We start from the raw sequence: 14,963 nt of genomic DNA on the forward strand, positions 1-14,963 counted from the left end.
TAACACGTTGGATATAACTGTAGCACAGAGTGACCATAACACTTTTGATATAACTGTAGCACAGAGTGACCAGAACACTTTTGATTTAACTGTAGCACAGAGTGACCAGAACACTTTTGATATAACTGCTGTATGGTGCAGTTTGATTGGATTATTGTATGTAGACATTTAGCGGTACCATTCCTTTGAAATGTTTGTGCTTATTCGTAGCCTCTAGAAGGTGATAACCGCAACAAAACATCGATACCTTATTCCATGTTATAGATACTTGTAGCGCTAAGTCGTGATACATGTAACATGATAATTGTACACCCATACTTTACATTTACTTTTGTAATTATACTTATAAAGTAGAAGATGCTGATGTGATAGTATACATGGGAGTAATAGAATTCATAACAGAATGATGTAGACAGCAAAATCTCAAACCAAAGGTAGGATGTTTTATGTCTAAAGGGAGGCTCTGTAGGATTTTAGACACTTCCAATCTCATCTAGAGGGTTACGAGTTTCTATATCAATTTATTCTCCTCATGCTCTTCAAACTTACTACTGAGTGAGAATGTCTCTGTACAGGAGGAACCGTCATGTCACAATAGTTCCGCCATTTTTTCACGTGTGTAATCAAAGTTGATTAGTATGATGTGTTTATAATTTTTACTGTGGTGACGTTTGAAGACAAAATCTTTTTAATCTGTGGGGACGTTTTCAAAATAAGGCCACGAGTAACCTGCTTACCTGAAAAGAGAAACGTAGAATATTCCATCATATATTTGCGTGTGCAATAAAATCATCCCATTTAATAAAACGGTCATGTTGGGTTATATAAAATCTGTGTCTTACCTTGCATTCCACAAGAAGATCAGTAATCGTGAGGTCACAATGAAGATAATAGCAAACGCTATAGGCATAATGCAAATGACGTCACATTTAAGCCTAGTAGGCGCCGTGAGAATAGGTACTTTCATTCAATTTGCTGACTTTTACATCATTTATGGGAAAGATGAGAGGGAAAATTTTCTTTAAGGCATGTTTGTTTAAGATTGAGAAATTCCACTCGGATAGATGCTCCGTATCATACACATATATTTATAGAAAGAAAAGTCATCTTTACCCTTAGTAAAGTTGGTAGGACGGACGATGAAAGCCACGACAACGACAAGAACTAAAACAACAACAAGCGAAGAATGTTTTTACCTTTATGTCCTCAAGTGACCGAAGCTATAATTTTAACGTACATTATTCATGTACCTTATCTACCGAAGCTATAACGTACATTATACATGTTAATTATCTACACAGAGGTTGTTATTGCTGCATACTAGATTAAAAGGTCGATGATATTAATAAAAAAAATATAACAAAATTGAAGAGAGATTTATTATCTATCTTAATTACTTGATGCCAGGATGTAATTACAACAGACGAACAGTGTTTACACATGGGGATTATTATTGTTGTTAACCTGTTAACGTTTCATTAAATATTGAAATAGTACCCTGAGAGAATCTATAGGCCGTTGTGAAACATATTGTTGGATGGAGCTGTTTACAGAGAATATTTCCGTATTGTTTACCACTGACAAACGTATTGACGTAGTTTGATGACACGAAATTCCCGAGGTGGCAGTACCACTACCAGTTACTGATGGTAGGGATGCCAGTGTGTCGTACCAATCTCACCGTATCGCCGCTCTCCGCTCAGCAGGCCTTAATAACGCTAGAATGAATTAAACACCCACTCTCTAATTAATTTTGCATGTGAACATAAACAACACATAGAGATTGACGGGTTCATTCACAAACACAAACATTTAACATGATATGTGTATGTATGATGTTATTGGGTTTCCCAGATGTATAGATGACGGTACGCTTATCAAAGGAAATGGTGAATTTGATTCCATCAACCTATCCCTGCCAATCGTTATCTCCAACTATAGGGGCCATGATGTATTTCCTATTGTTTGGTGTCGCTTCAGTTTCCCTATCTACAATAAGTTTTTATTTTCCGGAATTCTCCTTTCTGGGATAAATAAATAAAATAATATATTATACAATAAATAAAACTGTCAATAACAGCTTAATTATAGTTTAGAAAATGCAATATCCCAGAATTTTGGCCTGAAGTAGGAGGTTTTACATCCTTTCAACTATCAAGGTCATTTACGGACGTGCCACCGTGTGTGTAAAGTATGCCTGTATGTGTGTATATATGTGCTGGAGGCGTGTGTTTGTGAATGTGCCTTGTTTCGATAGCGCGGATTCGATGTCGACTTTAGAGTGCTTTCTGACAGACCTATATATACCCAGCACAGTACTAGTACCTGACCACAAACCAACAGTCATCTTATTGTAGAAATCCATATAATTAAGGGGTTTTATGAACGTTCTCTTGTGCTTCAACAGACGGTAAGATTAATTTAAATTACAGGATATTTGATCCATAGATTCACCGATTGGTCCTGGTGGAACGAAACCGTTGAATGATGCAGCGTCATTCGTTTTCGACATACCGTATCTATTACCTTATTGCAATTTTTGAGTTCCACCTTTTTGGCTCCTAGCATCACCGATGAGTCCTAGAAGGACGAAACAGCTGTATGGCGCAGTGTAGTTCATTTTTGGCATACTGTATCTATTACCAAATGTTGAAGGTGCCATCACCGGTGTATTTGTGTGTGTGATAAGTTCATCTTTTAAGGGCGGAATAACATGTGTGTGTGTGTCTGCCATTCATCGTTAGAGTATAGTAGAGTATAAGGTGATATTGGCCAACATCATCATTTTCTTTATTCATTGACAATTCAGCGGATGAAGTATATCAATTTATTTGAAAAAGGGATATCAATTGGTGTTCTTACCAACGAAATAAACACCTAGGGCTCACGTGGGATATTCATAGAACGCTCTGACGTCACCAATTAAAGTTGCAATGGCAGTACCCAAAACGGATCACAGCTCGAATTTTGCAATATTTTTCGCTTCAAATGAACATTTCTTTGTCAGCATTTAACATTTTATGATGTTCTTTGGAATTTCTGAGCTTGGGATGTAAGTTTATAACGGCACTGTCAACTCTACCCTGACACATGTTTTGCATCTCTGCGACTATGGGTACTTCTGTATTGGTCCCCCATTTCAATAAGTGCTTGTTCGTAATTGTCTTAAGACTAAATACTAGATTCACATATCTGATATAATTTTAATAACGCTGCATTTTCGTTGATCTGTACCAGTATATTTATTTGTGTAACCACACTTAGTCTCAAATAATTGTTTTCCTTGCTTTTTTTGCGAAGCTTTTGGTGTAAAATCGTGATTAAAACCACTTCCATTTCTGAAGTAAAGAAATGAATAGCACCTGAATCTCGGAAAGACATTATAAATAAACAAAGGCGGAGACAAAGATGAAGTGGTTTAGAATGTATAATGAAGCTAATACTTATTTCTTACACGATTGTGACGTCACACTTTCAGTTATGTTGACGTTTGCTATCCTTATGATGTATCGAGGTTGTTAAAGGATTTGCACAAGGTCAGACGAACGTTTGAAGAAAGTGAAATTAAAAATGATATATCTAGAACTACTTACACATTCCTAGAATATTGCACTAATTCTTCTTGATTAAAGCTGTTCGCTTATGAACGCTTTGTAACTTTATAATATACATGTAGTTCAGCAAAATACACTTAACATAAGTGCTGTCTGACAAACTTACATGTACAAGGGAATATTTCGAGAGATGCAGGTTAAAGGGGACATATCATCGAACTGTAGGGTAGCATCATCCTTCACGGGGCCGCGGTGGCCAAGTGGTTAATTAGGCGTCTGACATTCTGCTACCACTAGCCCTCCAACACTGGGTCGCGGGTTTGAGACCTACGTGGGGCAGGCGCCAGGTACTGTCCGTAGGCCGTTGGATTTTGTCCAGGAACTCTGGCTTGCCTCTACCACCAAAACCTGACACGTCCTTAAATGACCATAGCTGTTAAAAGGACGTCAAACAAAAACAAACCAAAAGCATTACCCTTCAGTCAATCATATCAGTGACAAATATATAAAAGTTAAAGACATTTTATTGAAGATGGCACCAATGTATGTCTGATGTAAACCTCCTTTTGCAAAAAGTGTACGATTGATGATTTATACAATTATTTCTCATAAAAGAGATGAACGTGAGAGATGAACGTTGGACACACACGTGAGATAGCGTCTATAAAATGCGGTGATAGATACAGTATGTGGAAAATGAATTACACTGCATCATACAGCTGTGTGTCTTTCTAAGACTCGTCGGTGATACTAGGGGCCAAAAAGGCGGAAATTCAAATTGGTCTTAATTACTTTTGAAACAGAAAGGGAGGTGCATAAAAGTATTGAATTATACGAATTTTAAAAATAAGAAGATTACTTGTTAATTTATCATTGATAATGAATGAGTAAAGTGCAAACATGATAAACTCTACAATTAGTCAAAACATGTAACTGTGGTCAGCAAGAGAGTCAGTACGACCAAAGTGACCGTGAGTCAGTACGACCAAAGTGATAAACATCCGTTCTTAAATTTAATGAATAAAAGGCACAGGGATGACAGATACTGACTTTTCTAACATTGAATTTCATATTAGGATAGTTCATTACCTCCTATAGAAAAGAATTCCACATCCGGAAGCTTTAACATGCATTGGCGCATGTTAACACGACAATAATACGCGATACAGGGTTAAAGAGCAAATAATGAGCGGTTACTTTTTTAATTAGAAAAATCTACGTGTTTTGGATTCAAATCGATTTCTATAGAATACCAAACACATAGTAAAAACCTGTTATTTACCATTAGATTAGAAATGATTATCTCAATTTCAAGCGTCAGTAAGCTGATGTTTTTGATGCAATGCGAGTTGTGCACTAGATATCGGTAACACATGTAACAGCCGTTCACAAACCTCAGCATGACGCTACTGTACGCTCGACAACAGTACAGTGTTGTATAACGCATGACTCTAAGTATTTTGTGTAGGCGGTATTATTATGTGCATCGGGTTTGTCAAAATATCGGTTTAACCTGAATTTTCGTTAAGAAAGATAAGCTTTTCTATTTTGCTACGTGATATTTTTGTTGACAAGCTTAAAACATGCAATTAGTTGCAAATGACCCCATCTCAGCTTCACTGTATTAATTTTCCTAACATCATTTAAAGATAATAAAATTATATTGTATCATCTCCATGTCCCTGTAAAATATTTTTTATTATAACATGTTTCCATTTCACTATATCGGTTCATTCACTGCAACCTTCCACACTTTATTGTATGAGAGGATTTCCCTTGGGAAAAATGCCTAAAATTTGCTGTGTATATATACGTATGTGTGTTTGAACTTTAACCCCCTATCTGATAACGAGGCTGTGACGTAAACCGCCGGGTTCTGACGGAGATAGCGAGATAACGTCTGTCGCAGTGTACTGTGCGACCCACACCACTTTGGTTGTAGTTCGTCACCCCAAACAGAAGGCTAAATGATGGTTTATCTGCTTAAAGCTGAATAACTTAAACCTGTATAACCGATCACTCACCACTCTAAATGGAAATAGTCGTGGCTAGAATCTCCGGTAATCAGAAGTATTGTTCGTACTAAATAAACACCGTGTGTCAATATCTAATACCCATTCCGATCTACACTCACAAATGAATCGTTCATATTTGATATAGTTGCTGTCCCAACGTAAGCGTAATGATATGTTGGTAGTTAACGGTATATCCATATAGCTGTCACACGGTGTTATCATAGAGAGCAGATCATTGGGCCAGTTGTAATTCATTGTTGATGATATAGGTGGGAAAGGTTTTACAACTTATTGTATCTGACTCAACACGAGCACAATCTTACAGGTGATAGCTAAATTATGAAGATATACAATTCCGGATGCAGTTTTTAAAGGTGAAAGGGTTAGAGGGAGGGGGACTCCGGGAGATAAAGGGGAAATTTTGGAGAAAATTCCAGATTTTCACTGAAAATAGTTTGGGTTCCGGGGTCCAAAAGGTCCCTTTAAATCCGTAAGTGACAATGGTATAACCATAAAGTATGTGATAAATTTAACAGTAGAACAGCAAGAAGGGTGTTTTAAGCTCTCCTGTTCACGTCTGTATGTTAATATTTTATTGTGCTGACGTTTTGTAACTTCATACCATGTCACTTCATATTCACAAAAGGATCAGAGGCGTGTATGCTTATTATATGGAGTGGGTTTAATTGTCACATATGATTCTGTCAAGTTTCAACGATTATAATACGTGTACATATGTTAAAATTAAAAATGATGCAGGACGCTTAATACAAGTTGTATGTTTGAATTGTTATCAATTATCACTTTGGATAATAACTACCGTGTACACGACCTTTCTATACTGCCATATTGTCTGTTCTCGCTCACTAACCTCGTAAAACGTAGATACTATCTAAAGGACCCCTTCCCCACCGTGGGTAAAACATTAGAGAATCGACCAGGTTCCGTTGGCAAGATAACTCAGCTGGTTAGCGCTACAGACTGACTGTGGTTCAGTGTTCGAATCTTGGTCTAACCCCGTGGTACAGACTGACTGAGGTTCAGTGTTCGAATCTTGGTCTAGCCCCGTGTTACAGGCAGACTGAGGTTCAGTGTTCGAATCTTGGTCTAGCCCCGTGGTACAGGCAGACTGAGGTTCAGTGTTCGAATCTTGGTCTAGCCCCGTGGAACAGACTGACTGAGGTATAGTGTTCGAATCTTGGTCTAACCCCGTGGTACAGTCTGACGTAGGTTCAGTGTTCGAATCTTGGTCTTACCCCGTGGTACAGGCAGACTGAGGTTCAGTGTTCTAATCTTGGTCTAGCCCCGTGGTACAGACTTACCGAGGTTCAGTGTTCGAATCTTGGTTTTGCCGCGTGGTACAGGCAGACTGAGGTTCAGTGTTCGAATCTTGGTCTAGCCCAGTGGTACAGACTGACTGAGGTTCAGTGTTCGAATCTTGGTCTAGCCCCGTGGTACAGACTGACTGAGGTTCAGTGTTCGAATCTTGGTCTAACCCCGTGGTACAGACTGACTGAGGTTCAGTGTTCGAATCTTGGTCTAGCCCCGTGGTACAGACTGACTGAGGTTCAGTGTTCGAATCTTGGTCTAACCCCGTGGTACAGACTGACTGAGGTTCAGTGTTCGAATCTTGGTCTAACCCCGTGGTACAGACTGACTGAGGTTCAGTGTTCGAATCTTGGTCTAACCCCGTGGTACAGACTGACTGAGGTTCAGTGTTCGAATCTTGGTCTAACCCCGTGGTACAGACTGACTGAGGTTCAGTGTTCGAATCTTGGTCTAACCCCGTGGTACAGACTGACTGAGGTTCAGTGTTCGAATCTTGGTCTAACCCCGTGGTACAGACTGACTGAGGTTCAGTGTTCGAATCTTGGTCTAACCCCGTGGTACAGACTGACTGAGGTTCAGTGTTCGAATCTTGGTCTAACCCCGTGGTACAGACTGACTGAGGTTCAGTGTTCGAATCTTGGTCTAGCCCCGTGGTACAGACTGACTGAGGTTCAGTGTTCGAATCTTGGTCTAGCCCCGTGGTACAGGCAGACTGAGGTTCAGTGTTCGAATCTTGGTCTAACCCCGTGGTACAGGCAGACTGAGGTTCAGTGTTCGAATCTTGGTCTAGCCCCGTGGTACAGACTGACTGAGGTTCAGTGTTCGAATCTTGGTCTAACCCCGTGGTACAGACTGACTGAGGTTCAGTGTTCGAATCTTGGTCTAGCCCCGTGGTACAGGCAGACTGAGGTTCAGTGTTCGAATCTTGGTCTAGCCCCGTGGTACAGGCAGACTGAGGTTCAGTGTTCGAATCTTGGTCTAACCCCGTGGTACAGACTGACTGAGGTTCAGTGTTCGAATCTTGGTCTAACCCCGTGGTACAGACTGACTGAGGTTCAGTGTTCGAATCTTGGTCTAACACCGTGGTACAGACTGACTGAGGTTCAGTATTCGAATCTTGGTCTAGTCCCACGGTACAGACTGACCCAGGTTCAGTGTTCGAATCGAATCTTGGTCTAGCCCCGTGGTACAGACTGACCGAGGCTCAGTGTTCGAATATTGGTCTAGCCCCGTGGTACAGATTGACCGAGGTTCAGTGTTCGAATCTTGGTCTAGCCGCGTGGTACAGACTGACTGAGGTTCAGTGTTCGAATCTTGGTCTAGCCCCGTGGTACAGACTGACTTAGGTTCAATGTTCGAATCTTGGTCTAGCCCCTTGGTACAAACTGACTGAGGTTCAGTGTTCGAATCTTGGTCTAGCCCCGTGGTACAGACTGACCCAGGTTCAGTGTTCGAATCTTGGTCTAGCATCGTGGTACAGACTGACTGAGGTTCAGTGTTCGAATCTTGGTCTAGCCCCGTGGTACAGACTGACCCAGGTTCAGTGTTCGAATCTTGGTCTAGCCCCATGGTACAGGCAGACTGAACACTCTCTTGAGTATGAGAACGGTTTTCATGAATACGGGCCCAGGTCTTATTCTCCTCGCACTTGCCTCTTTTCTTTGTTCATATTGTGTCCCAGTTCGATCGATTGTGAGTTCGAACCAATATGCTTGGTTGACGCTTCGGTATCCAGTTGTACGTTATTTTGTTAGCATACATCGATGTGTTTGGTTGTTATAAACATGGGTTGGTAGGTAGGGAATACATTTCTGTATATCTTTTATCGTATGACGAGTGTGTTTTACATATTTTCAAACCCTTGACTACTTCTCTAAAAGTACAGAACAACATTAGATAAGCCCTGATACACATCGAGGAACAAGGAGATATACGTCACACATCTTACTCTTGAATATATCGAGAAATGAGTTTATGTTTGTTTAAAGGATTGACACCATATGGTCAAAAAATGGGTCAAATATGAATGTAAACCACATACGGGTGATTGCAGTACACATTTTTTCAAGTGGGTTTTCTCCTTGTACTCCGGTTTCCTTCCTTATTCAGAGTGGAGTCTTCCTGCGCTCCCCAATCCAGGGCAGTAACACTTATTTATAAAACTTATAAAATAACCGTTGCATAAAGAATACAGTTTTTTTTCTACATATTTCATAAACTAAGGTTATATATAGACGGATGACCAGGGATAATTCTTTGAAAGGTAAGAGTATGTAACGAGAAAAAATATAAAATCCCAGAGGTTCTAATTGTGACGGTAGGGACAACAGTTCACTTTTGGTTTCTGCAATGTCCCCTTATCAGAAGGCAGCTGATTTCATAATATTTTATATTTAATGATGCTGATGATGATGATGATGATGATGATGTTGCGCCATTACTCATAGATGATGATGATGATCATGAATGATGATGATTATGAATTATATTTTTATCTAGCATTCATATGCGTTTTTGTTAAATTAGATACTGCATAGTACCAGAATTTTGCCCGTTTCATTGACACCTTTCCTCCTTTTGCAAATATTATCTTATTGTATATGTTATTATCACAGTATATTTTAATAAATATTACGGAACACTAGATTCGGACTGTCCTTGTATTGGCCTTTACATGTATTACCGCTAACGAGTTATGAGTTGACGAAATAATCATATGATGGCGTAAATATGTTTACCTTATTTTGGCTCCCTCTGTTCTAATGTTTTTTCTGACTTCGGATTTATAGTGATTATGGCACCAAATATCACATTAGCATACTTAATAATACATGGAAAGTATATGATTTCGATACCAGCAAAATGAGACATTCGTTTTGATGGTAGCGTTTGATAGTTAGGACGGATGTTGATGACGATGAATCGCGTAATTGATGAACAGCTCTTATGTTGAGATAGACTTATGTTGAGATAGATCAACTTGAGTGCTCATTACAGACCCAAATGCTGAAGGAAAATTTTAATGCGATTGACATGCCCTTGGATCACGAAGTATGTCATTTTGGAACAGAAACTAGGTTGTTTGTCGGAATTTAGGTACATACAGTTACAATAATGCATTTTCGGGATTTCCATTAAAGAGGTCAGAGCTCGAAATTTTAGCCCTGCGTTAATTTAGTTTGTGACTGATTTTGTTCAATATAAATTTTAAAAGATGTAATTTGATATCTTATCTAAACTTCCATGTGAAATCGTATTTCCTGTGTGACGAAAAGAAATATTTCACTGCTTCAGACAAAAGTTTTGAAAAGTAAAAAAAAAAAAAACCGGAAATTTTATTGTCACGACTTTTGAACCTTATCAGTATAAAAAAAGTACCCCAGATTACGTTATTGCATGCCAGCTGATGTTCAAATCTGAGAAGTTAAAAAAAAATACCGAAATTGTGCTAGTGATATACAAGGCGAGAATATAAACGTATAAACGAGACATTTATCAACACTAAGGATTATTAGCGATATTCCGATAATTTCTTCACATTCTCGATGAAATGACTGTGAGAGTATTCCCAATATCCGTCTAATCCTTTGTTCCATTAATCCTGGCCGTCGATAATGATAACAAAGGCATTCTCTTACACAAAACAACACTACTTAATCCAGTGCAGAGCGACGATAACGATTAGTTCTAAATAAATAACTGCAGAATATTCCTACATGTACCGTAAGCTGTGCTAATTATCAATACACAAAGGTTTAGCAAAAACATACTTATTAAAAAATACAAGATGTTCCTTTGCACTAAAATACATGAAATACATATCTGTATTTATAACAATACTACGATTTAATCTAAATGAAAAATAAGTAAATAAATAATTAATTGAATAAAGATAAATTTCGTGTAGAAAACAACTCAAAACAAAACATCAACTGGAGAGTAAACAAGGTTGTATATCGGACGCAAACTCGATTTAATTAGGGCGATATATGAACAGAGGGATCCTTTACTGAAATACCATTTGAAAAATCAAAAAAGAGAATAAAACCAGGTGTTCCAAAAGGGTAGGCGTCTCCTCCTTTGTTAACGACACCCGCCATGTAAATGAAGGTCACATACAAATGATGTCATGTCCTCAAAACGAGGACGGAGTAGTAGTGACAACGAAACAGCAAGGCATATTAATAAGCAGTATCAAAAACGTTGCTATTTACATCACAAAATGAAAAAGTGAAAAAATAAAAAAAAAATGCCTTAACTTCCAGATGGCGACAATACCTGTCCATAGTCTTCATTTTCAGAATATCTGTGATGTAGGTATGTCATTCAGCAATCGGCATTTATCACGTGAATTGGTTTTTTTTCAGAGCGAGGCTGTAAACATCGAAATAAATGTGGCATGTACATACGAACAACATAGGTTAGGAAATAAGGATGTTACTTTCAAGAAAGGGAAAATTCACGATCGGAAAATCGGAAACGTTACGCTCATCACACTGTACTACTTAATACATCGTTACGCTCCTCGCACTGTACTACCTTATACATTGTTACGCTCATCACGCTGTAATACTTTACACATCGTTACGCTCATCACGCTGTACTACTTAATACATGTAGCAGTAATCCGCATCTATTCGTTACGCTCACCACACTGTACTACTTAATACATCGTTACGCTCATTACACTGTTCTACTTAATGCATCGTTACGCTCACCACACCGTACTACTTAATACATCGTTACGCTCATCCCACTGTACTACTTAATACATCGTTACGCTCATCCCACTGTACTACTTAATACATCGTTACGCTCATCATTCTGTGCTACTTAATACATCGTTACGCTCATCACACCGTACTACTTAATACATCGTTACGCTCATCATTCTGTGCTACTTAATACATCGTTACGCTCATCTCACTGTACTACTTAATACATCGTTACGCTCATCGCACTGTACTACCTTATACATTGATACGCTCATCACACTGTAATACTTTACACATCATTACGCTCATCACACTGTACTACTTAATACAACGTTACGCTCATCAGACTATACTACTTAATGCATCGTTACTCTCACCACACTGTACTACTTAATACATCGTTACGCTCATCATTCTGTGCTACTTAATACATCGTTACGCTCATCATTCTGTGCTACTTAATACATCGTTACGCTCATCAGACTATACTGCTTAATGCATCGTTACGCTCACCACACCGTACTACTTAATACATCGTTACGCTCACCGCACTGTACTACTTAATACATCGTTACGCTCCTCGCACTGTACTACCTTATACATTGTTACGCTCATCACACTGTAATACTTTACACATCGTTACGCTCATCACGCTGTACTACTTAATACATGTAGCAGTAATCCGCATCTATGAGTTACGTTTAGAGTAAATATCTAGGTAAGCGGCTGATGCTCTAGTTTGGGAGGGTGTATTTGATCAATATAATCAACCAGTTTCCTTTTGTTTCATGCCAACAAAATATCGATCTATCTGAAAGTAAAGTTGATGGACAAGACAAGGGTGGAAATAGCTGTCCTGACAAAATCTTCGTTAGTTTCAGACTTAAACGACCAAAAGAGAGACGTATGATGTCTCTACTAGTATACCAAAACGTCGTCTGGATGCTGTTGTCACCGAACTAAACAAAGTAATAGTTATAAAGGGTAAGGGAAATGTTAAATGTTGCTAGGATGATGAAAAGAAGTACGATCGTTACTGTCAGAAGGACGAATATAAAAGTTTGAGGTTTTTAAGGGAGGAGGGGTTATTGAGGAATTGAGATGTAAGTGAAAGATTTCGGACAGGTGTATCCTTACATTTTCCGGTGCGAGATTCATCAATCCTATTAGCAACTCAGTAAACCTACTTCTCTCTTCCACATCATCCAAACAACCTATAAACAGTACCTTCCCATATTAACCCTGTCACTAAAATGTATACCTTTCTGTACCGTACTCTCCCTAATTACCTATGACCAGTTAACCAGGGCCCATAAATCACTTGACACCTACTGTTGGTTTGGTTTAGTATTGTTTAATGTCCTATCAACAGCTATGGTCATTTAAGGACGGCCATAGTGTATGCGTGTGTGTTTTGGGAGGCTGCGATATGTTCGTGTTTGTCTCCTTGTGATAGCGTTGAACTGATTCGGACTTTATAGTGTACCTCACTGAAACATACTGCCGAGGACACCCAGCAGGACACCCCACCCGGTCACATTATACTGAGCGTTAAGCAGGAGTAGAAACTACCATTTTTACAGACTCTGGTATATCTCGGCCAGGGGACGGAAAGGCCAGAAGTGAGGCATTGCCAAGGGACACACTAGGAAGAAGAACGTTGTTTAGAAAGAAGAGAAAAGATAAGATCCCAAATTAAGTCGCCTAGCTTTTAAGCTCCCCCGTAAAAGTAAAAGTATAAATTGCGCCGATATAACTCTATTATAAATAACAAATTCTTCGGAAATAGTGAAGTATTTACCATATTATACCAAGTATCAGATAGGGGTTTTATAACTTGAAATCTCTGGCAACCAACTACGTTATAACTAATAATAAAAACGATCGCTATCACGAGTTAATATCTCCAGGTTCGGGACAGACGTCCTTGGAAATTAGTAGAAAGTCTGAATGACAATTAAAAATGTTATGACGTACGGTTGACGCAATAGGGATAACACGTGGCCAAATGGCATGGCACTTGTATCAAGTGATTAGTTTTTTTCGAACACCCTGAATGTTTGGAGAAAGAAAACCCCTTGATTCAGGCGAAGAGTGAAAGTCATACCATTATTTTGGTAATAGATCATCCGGTCTGGTATTTCTTCGCGTGGGTAGATTGACTCGCATGACAATGACATCAATACATGTACTACATGTATAAGGAGGTGGTGACCTGCAGACAGACTACCCGTGTTTCATGTAAGCGAATCGTATATAATCTTCAACCTTGAAATTATCTAGTGTAATGTATAAGCTAATGTACAATTTGCACGAGAATTCTTTATACGAGATATCTTAAACAATACTGGATTTAATAATTTATGGACTTTCCAAATATCATGTACAATTAGTAGACAATGCTTGAAAACTATCATTAAGCAGAGATTATGCGATCAATTCATTCAAAGTTGGTTTCATGATGTTGAAACCTCCTCGCGAGGGCAAGTTTACTCCTTATTCATTTAAAGCTAAATCGTAATGAACGAAAAGTAATATGCAAATTTAGAACATCAAATATAAAATTTCCTATAGAAACAGGAAGACGGAATAGAGTCCCACGCGAGGAAAGGTTATGTCCTCTATGTAATAACTGTGTTGGGGACGAATACCACTACTTATACCAATGTACTAATGTATCTGTTGTAGCTCTTAGACAACTTTATATACCAAATTGTTATTATGTCAACCCAACTTATATCAAAATGAAAGGAATGTTCTCAATTTGTAACACGGTACTTTTAACAAAAGTAGGTTGTATACAAAGAGTAATGAAGCTACTTAATATCTAAAATAAGTTAGCTAAAATAATTATTGAAATGGGTTGTTATTGTATAAATTGTATCATGTGTCATATAATGTGTGTACTATGTCCATCAATGTATACTATGTAATATGTGACCTCTTGTTACGCAGGTATACGTGTGGCGTGAGTGTAAAAATAAAACTTGAAACTTGATAACGATTAAAAATATCTGTGACGCATTAGGTTTGAATAGTAGAAAAACGGGATTGATGCAATACTAATAATAACATCATTATAATAAAATATTATAATTTAGATGAAGGCGGCAAACACAATTTGATTAAACTATAAAACAAAAGGGAGGGACGGGTGTCAGTATAGGCAGGAGTGACTGATGTAGGGACGGGTTACAGTACAGACAGGAGTGACTGAGGTAGGGACGGGTTACAGTACAGACAGGAGTGACTGAGGTAGGGACGGGTTACAGTATAGACAGGAGTGACTGAGGTAGGGGCAGGTTACAGTACACACAGAAGTGACTGAGGTAGGGACGGGTTACAGTACA

General features: G+C 38.6%; 1 long non-coding RNA gene across 1 annotated transcript in view; it reads left to right on the forward strand.

Moving 5' to 3' along the window:
- Positions 1–13,685: 13,685 nt before the first annotated feature.
- Positions 13,686–14,963, forward strand: part of LOC110456654 — a 20,376-nt gene continuing 19,098 nt past the window's right edge. The window contains exon 1 of the long non-coding RNA XR_002463610.1: positions 13,686–13,854. This is a non-coding gene — a long non-coding RNA (uncharacterized LOC110456654). The remainder of the gene's footprint in view (positions 13,855–14,963) is intronic.

This window comes from Mizuhopecten yessoensis, unplaced genomic scaffold (genome assembly GCF_002113885.1).
Source record: "Mizuhopecten yessoensis strain PY_sf001 unplaced genomic scaffold, ASM211388v2 scaffold1029, whole genome shotgun sequence".
Classification (NCBI taxonomy): Eukaryota; Metazoa; Mollusca; class Bivalvia; order Pectinida; family Pectinidae; genus Mizuhopecten; species Mizuhopecten yessoensis.